Raw genomic sequence first — 7770 nt, forward strand, 5'->3', positions numbered from 1 at the left:
ATGTCAAAAGATTTACGAATGTCTAACTTAGCACAAAAAAATTTGTGCCCACCCCTTTGCTTAAACGAGAAGAGAAGCTCTTTAGCCAAAATAATGTTATCAATCGAGATTCTAGATTTAATAAAACCAGCTTTGTTATCTTTGATGATCAAAGGCATAATAGTCTTGAGTCTATAAGCAAAGATTTTAACAATAATTTTTTATAAGATATTACAGAGAGATATAGGTCTAAAATCATACATTGAGCTAACATGTTTAGCTTTAGGAACATGAGCAATAGCGGTTGCTTTAACCCCACTTGGAAGATGACTACTAGAGAAAAAAGCACAGACATACTTGCAAACCAAAGGCCCCAAAATGTGCCAACCTGATTTATAAAAGTGAGAATTGAAGCAGTCCAGTCCTAGAGCAAAGGTAGAGGATCCCTCAAAAACAACAATTTTTATCTCAACATCAGTGCCATAATGTGTAAGCATTTGTGACATATCAGGAGTGATACAATTCCCCAATGGAAAGATATCCATATTATGCAATGTAGGGATAGGGGGATTGAGTAAAGCTTTGAAGTGGTCAATAATGACATTCACTATATCTTGCCTAAAAGAGTGATTAAAAAGGGATCCCAAGTTAAGAACACTTTTGTTACTACTTTGCCTGGACCGAATTTTGGCATAGAGAAATTTCAAATCATCTTCACCTTAGGATAACCACTTAGCTTTCCCTCTTTGGATGGTCCAGGAAGTCATCATATTAGTGAAGGCAACAATCCTGGAGTTGATGTCCTTAAGATTAGCATTAAGCGCATAATTTTGTGGATCAGAGTTGAGACCGTCAAGGCAGAGAGATTCCATAGTATGCAAATCAGCCAAATACTTTTGGATAATAGTGGAACAAGCCCAATCCTTGGATTTGATATTCTCTTTAAGAAGCCTAAGCTTACGATAAAAATCCAAAATGGGATTGCCTGATGTGGGAGAGGAGAAGGCTTCAAGCACTAAATCCCAATACCTATCCAACATAGTCCAAAAGTTTTTAAACAAAAATTTGTGCTTAATAGAGACAATAATACCTGAGTGGAGAATGACAGGACAGTGATCATAGCATGATGGGCTTTGGAAGGAACAAAAGGAGTTAGGGAAAGCAGTTCTCCACTCCTCGTTCACATGAGCTCTATTTAATTTTATGTGAATAGGATTATCCAAGCGTTGATTAAACCAAGTGTAACGACTACCCACAAAATGCAAGCCATCCAATTTAGCTTCAAAAATCATGTGATTAAGCTCCCAGAGGTTATTTTTAGTCAACACAGCACCACCTACCTTCTCATGTGCAAAGCGTCAGCAATTAAAGTCACCCAACAGGAACCAAGGAGTGGGTTGAGAAGGTAAAATCTACCTTATGAGGTTCCATAAATCAGCCCTTTTCAAAGAATTGTTAGCTGCATAGATGACAGATAAGAGAAAAGAAGTCGAGTTTCCAAAGTAGACATAACTAGAAATGGTTTGATCCGTAAAAAGAATGGGAGTAATGGTCAGTTTGCTAGAGTTCCATTTAACCCAAATACGACCAGATTTGGATTTGTCAAAATTTTTGCAGATGTCCTCTGTTGAGAAAACAGAGTGAGAGATACTAAAGAAGGGGTCTTGAAGAGCAGCAACATGAATTTTGTTCTCCAAAATACAAAGCATATTTAGTTTGTGGATAGAGGCCAATTGTTTACAGCAAAATACTTTATCAGGGTGATTAATTCTCCTGATGCTCCATGTCGCAATGGATGGAACCAACATCAATGCCTCGGAATATTATGGGGCTTGCGACCCTTCCCCCTGGTAGGCTTTTTTGCTGAGTAAAAATTTGAAGAAGACTGAGTTTGTCTTGTGTTTTGGTTACCCTTGATTTCATCACTAAGCACTTCATCAATCAAATCATCTTGCAGTTGTAAGGAGGCGAACTTGTTTGGAGACTGGAATTTGAGAGGAGATTCATGCTTATGGGAGAAAGAAGAACTGGAAGTAGAAGCAGAATTATCTTTAGGTGAACTCAAATTCGGAATCACCGGCATTGAGGCCTCTTCAACGACAACAATAAAAAGGTTTTTCTGGGAATATGATTCTCAGCAGAGATAGCAGGGACTACAAACGAGGGGATGGAACCCTCAATATTGGAAGGAGCAATAAGTACTGGACAAAGATTTGCAGATGCAGCAACATCAGGCAAAGCAGAAGTAGGGGGAGGAGGATTTAACTCAGATGGCGTATTATGGGGACAAGGATGGGGAGTCCTTTTAGTTGGCTTTCTACTAGCGCTCCTTCCACGGTAAGAACCAGGGGGATTAGAAGATTTATCCGAAGCAGGCTTGGGGTTTGAAGGGAAAAGAGATGAAGTATGCACCAAGGACTTACAGAATTCACAAGGTGAAGGCCTCCATATTGAACCTTGAGACTAAAAGCATCGCCATCCAATGAAATAGGGATTTCATCAGGATATTTGGCCTCACAATCAACTTGGACACACACTATAGCATAGGTTAGCCGAGTTTTTTTAGCAGTCAATGAATCGACCGCAAGAGGAATGCCTGCCTTACTTGCGATTCTAGAAATGCCTTCAGAATTCCAACATACAAGTAGAAGGTCATGAATCTTGACCCATATCGGGATGGTGGAAAAGTTTTCCCTCTTAGGATGGAACCTAGGGTGCCATTTTTGTAACACAAATGGTTTTTTGAGAATAAACCAAACCCCTCTTTGAGCGACCAAGTTTTTTTTATCGCTCCGAGCAGGGTTACGTAGTAAGGTCTCCTCCCCAATCAGTATCCCACTAGGCACAAAACTCCAGTATTGAGCATCAATCGACAGTTTCTCCCCAGAGAAAGGAATAATCTCTAGTTCATATGGGAAGAAGGAGAGCGGGATGTTGTCAGTCACAGCTTCCGTCGGCGCGAAAATGGTGTTCCAATCACGGGGAGCAGATGGGCTAGCACCACCTTTACCAGAAGGAAGAGGTGGGAAAGCAGAGAAATAAGTGGAGGTACCAATGGGAGGGGGGGGAAAAGAAACCTCCGGCTGTGCCGGAGGTGGCGGCGGATTGGCGTGAGAACAAAACCGCGAAGAAGAGAAAGAAACCCTAGCAGAGCCCCTCTCCTAGTACTGTTAAAAAGAAGAGTTTATTTCATGAATTTTTTAGTTAAATGTTGCAAAGATGAGGATGCTCACGTGGATGAGTGGCTTTATTCTTAGGGCTTTTTGGTATCAGATTTATGCTGAAATTTATGACAGATTTATGGTTAATACTGCCAAACAGTTATGCAAACTCTCTCCCATGGCGTTGGTGTCGTAGATTAGCTGCAAATGCCCTTCTCTACCGCAAAGATGGGTTAGCATTGCTGTCATCCGCCGCCTCATACTCTATGGTGCTTCTTCCACTACGATCAGCAGCTGGTCTCCATCCTCCAGCAGACGCGTCTTCCTTCGGAAAGGTAAGCCCTTTCCGCAAGAGAAGCTTCAGTTGCTTTTGTTTGTTGTTTGTTTGTAGGAAGCAATCGTTGTCGCACAGGTTTTCCCTTTCACCGAGATATGCTTCATTTTATTTCGGCTTTAAAATCTTGAACCATTAGTAGTGTTACGGGTTTCCTCTCAATTGGGTCTTTGCTCCGAATTTCTGCAAACCTCTATTATTTTTTTTTTCTTATACTTTTCTTAATCTACACGCCATAACTGTATTGAACAATAGAGTGAATATCAATCAATAATGTGTCAGTTAGTATTATAAATAAGGCGTTACAATATTGCCAATCCATCAAAATATATGAAAATCGTTATTGACAGTATTTGTTACTTAATTTCTCTTTGTTTGAAGTCTTTTTGTTTACGAATCTACGAATCATATTTACAATTTGTGAGCATTTATTTACTTTAGGTAGGATCTAAGAAGGCTATTTACTAGTTGTGATAAAATACTGGGGTTCTCTGAATTCCACTAAGAGAGAGATTTAGTATTTATTTGATGCAAATTTTTTATTTGTTTGATTTTTTTAACTATTGCTACATAGTCATTTGACTATTTTCTTAAAAAAAATTATGATGGGAAATTATTTTCTTCGACAAGATTAATAATTATTTGTCTACCAATTTATTTTAGTATTAATACACTACAAAAAAAAAAAAATCGTGTTGCTTGCTAGAAGCGGTTTTGAAACCGCTGTCAAAACATAAATTTTGCATCAGTTAAAACCAGTACTAATGTACACCGGTTCAAACCGCCGGACATTGCCTCTTAAACCGAAGCCCTAATTTGATCCCATTCTCACGGGTTTTGAAGCTCGGCCATATTCCCCACTTCTTCGTCCGTGGGAGCACACCATTGATTGAGCATCGTGATTTGAAGCTAGTTCGACCCTATTCCCTTGTTCTTTCTTTCGTCCATGGGAGCACAACATTGAGCGTCGCAAGCGAAGACCATCCCGGCCGACCCTTTCGCACTGTACGTGAGTCTCTTCCCCTTCTTCTTTTTCTTTTTCATCTTCTCATTCTTCTTCTTCATACACTTCTCCATCTTCTTCTTTTTTCCTTAAACTCATCCCTAAATGCAAAAGGAGAAATTATTGTGTTCTTTCTTTCGTCCGTGGGTATTATTTATTGGGTATTTTTCCTTAAACTCATTCTTCTTCTTCGTACACACTGCTTATTTTGTTGCGTATTTTTTTATATATAATTTTTTCTACTATTTTTTGCGTATTTTTTGTATTTAGTGAGTATTATTTATTTGCTACTTATTTTACCATGAAAAAATTATTTATCAAAAAATACGCAACAAAATAAGCAGTGTGTACGTACATCCGAACACGTTCGGATTGCGTACACAATAATTTCTCTCCCTTATGAGCTGATTTCTTTTCTCCCATCGATCCCATACAATGACAGAATTTTGAGCTTATTCATGATTAATTTTATGTCTAAAAACAACTCTTATCGTGAGGTGTAGATTTCTTTCCACATGATGAAGGTCTAATGCTACAAAAATGATTTATCATAATTTAGAGGTGGAGGAGATAAAGGTAGGCATAAAAAGATTTAGGCTTTTTTATTGCTTATAAAACTATTTTTGTAATAATAAAATTTCTTAAAAATAAAAAAAAGCAACGGTCTAAGCAATCCCGTGCTTAGCACAATGAATTCTTACTAAGAAGGGCCCTCATATAAGAAATATATTTGGTAAAAGAAGTGAATCATCCCTCCTATTATTATGTTATTGTATATACGCGGCAGTAGAGTTTATAAATTTCCATTCGAGCGTTGTACGAATATTCAGCACAAAACAGGAAAGGAAATGAACACCAAGATTTTTACGTAAAAAATCCTGAACAGGGGAAAAACCATTTTTGTAGCACCTGATACGTCATCATGAAATTATCTTGATCGGGCACGAATCTCGACGCAAAAATCAAGCCGGAAACTTCAAAAATTAAATCCAGGAGCACCAGAACTCTGATTTTAGCTATCTTATAGTCGAACTGAGCGTCTCGAAAATACGAACCCAACGACACCAAATTCAACTCAATCCGAGCCCAAATGAGCCCAAATCGAGCACCCGAAGTGCTGTTTGAAAGTTCATGTCACAATTTGAGTTACGAAACGGTCTTTGAATTTTACGAGCTTATAGTCAAATCGAGCGGCTCGATGAGACAAATCTAACGAACCAAGGATCGTCGAACTCCGACATCACTAAGACCTTCAAATATCTGACGAATGGTGCACGATTAAGGGATTCAATATCAACCGTCCATTCAACCACTCCCTATTTGCCCTTGATCTCTCACCTATTTGCAAGCTATGCCACTCCAGAAAATCTATAAATAGAGCCCTCATTTCTCATAAGAGGGGACCCAAGCAAGAGAGAGAAGAAGAGAAGAGAAGAAAGAGGAGAATCAACTACTCCTCGACCATCGCCGGAGTTCTTTCCGCCGCCTGAATACGTCGGAATTCTGCCGTATATTCGGGAGACGCCGGAATTCTGTAGAACTTTGTAACTTTGTTTCAAGAAATTGATTGTAATCTGATCGTCCTAACTTGTGGGACGAATCAGCCTTTGTATTTCAAACAAACACTAGTGGAATTACTTCGACTAGGCGTGGCCGGCCCCGTGGTTTTTCCCCTTTTCATGGTTTTCCACGCAAAAATCCTGGTGTTCATTACCTTTCTTGTTTGTGTGCTGAATATTCGTATAATGCTCGGACGGAAATTTACAAACTCTACCACCGCGTATATTCTAGCCCGCAACAGTTATGATTTTGAAATAAGCAGCATAATATTAAAATGATTTTCTCTTTTTTGTAGGCCAAAATTTGCGTTGCGACTATTTTATTTTTTGGTAGTGATACTCCAAAGAAACATGACAAATAAATATATATTTCTTGCTCTTTTATCTATTTTTCTAAGTCAAATTAGAATAATATAAACGAATTTAATTTGCAAGCTTTTGAAGTGTAAGCTATAAATTGTCCTCAACAATTGGTTAAAATAATATGTTTATATAACCTAATTATTTATCTTTTCTGCAAGATATATCAAATCCCCTTGGTATAAGTAATGGCCTTCGTAGGCTTGTCTCTACTTGCATATAGGTATTGGCAGATGGCAGGAAGGAGAGGCCGACAATCTTCTCCTCGCTCCGGTGGGGATAGTCATTTTAGGAAGGCTTCTTGGAAAGGCAACTATTGGTAAGTATTGGAAGGCAAAGGTTACGAGGCATGCAAACAGGTATTACAGGACATCCAAGCGGCTGGTTTTGACCTTTCGGCTGCATAAGTTTCATCTTAGGAGCTCATGATGCTCTTTTTGGATGATGACCAGATTCACAAATCTACTATGGAGTTCGTTTGCCAATTAGCGGTCAACTCCATTCATGAAAATATGCCAGTTAACATCGTGCAGGATACTTTAGTTCCGTGTATAGATGCCGTGAATCTTCCTGTATCATATTGTATTGTTAATTATGTGGTAGTTTGTTTGAATATCTTGGATGATATATTGGATTCCTGTAGGGTTAATTCCACCATTGCTCCGGTTCAAGATCCCCTTATTACAGAAAACTGCAAATTAATTATTTATGCAAATGCTTCTAAGTTTAATTCTCTTTACTTGGGAGCAATTGGTTCAGATTTTCTGCCTCCTAGCAAACAAAATTCTCCTAAGCATTTTAGGGCATTTGGTGACCGAAGCCCAGGACATTTTGCTTGGAGGAAGCCCTCTTATACTCATTTAGACAAGATCTTCAAAAAAAAAAAAAAAAAAAAGAGGTGCTTGATGAAGACGGAATCTCCTTAAGCCTTAACTTTGAAAAAGTTCATGGAAATATTTCTAAATATGAATGTGCTATAGTTGGGAAACTTTTTGGAAATCGGATCTCTTTTACTTATCTCAATGATGAAATGATGAACTATCCAGGTGATAGTCTCATATTTGAGAGTTTTAAGTGATCACCATTGCTCCTAATTATTTTATTTGTATTTTTCAAAGCCCAGAAGATCGTGATAGAATCCTCAGGGGTGGTCCATGGAATGTGGCCGAAAGCATTATTGGCATTGACCGGTGGTCGTGTTCCTTTTCTCTTGAGGATATGAAGGGGTTTGTCTTGCCAATTTGGGTTTGTTTTCTTTCACTTCCTCTGATGTATTAAGATCCTTCAAATATTGCACGCATAGTTGTAATGATTGGTGAACATCTTTGGATGGATAAATAATCTTCCTCTTTGGGTCAAAGTTCTTTTGCTCGA

This window comes from Dendrobium catenatum, unplaced genomic scaffold (assembly GCF_001605985.2).
Source record: "Dendrobium catenatum unplaced genomic scaffold, ASM160598v2 fragScaff_scaffold_1690, whole genome shotgun sequence".
NCBI classification, from domain to species: Eukaryota; Viridiplantae; Streptophyta; class Magnoliopsida; order Asparagales; family Orchidaceae; genus Dendrobium; species Dendrobium catenatum.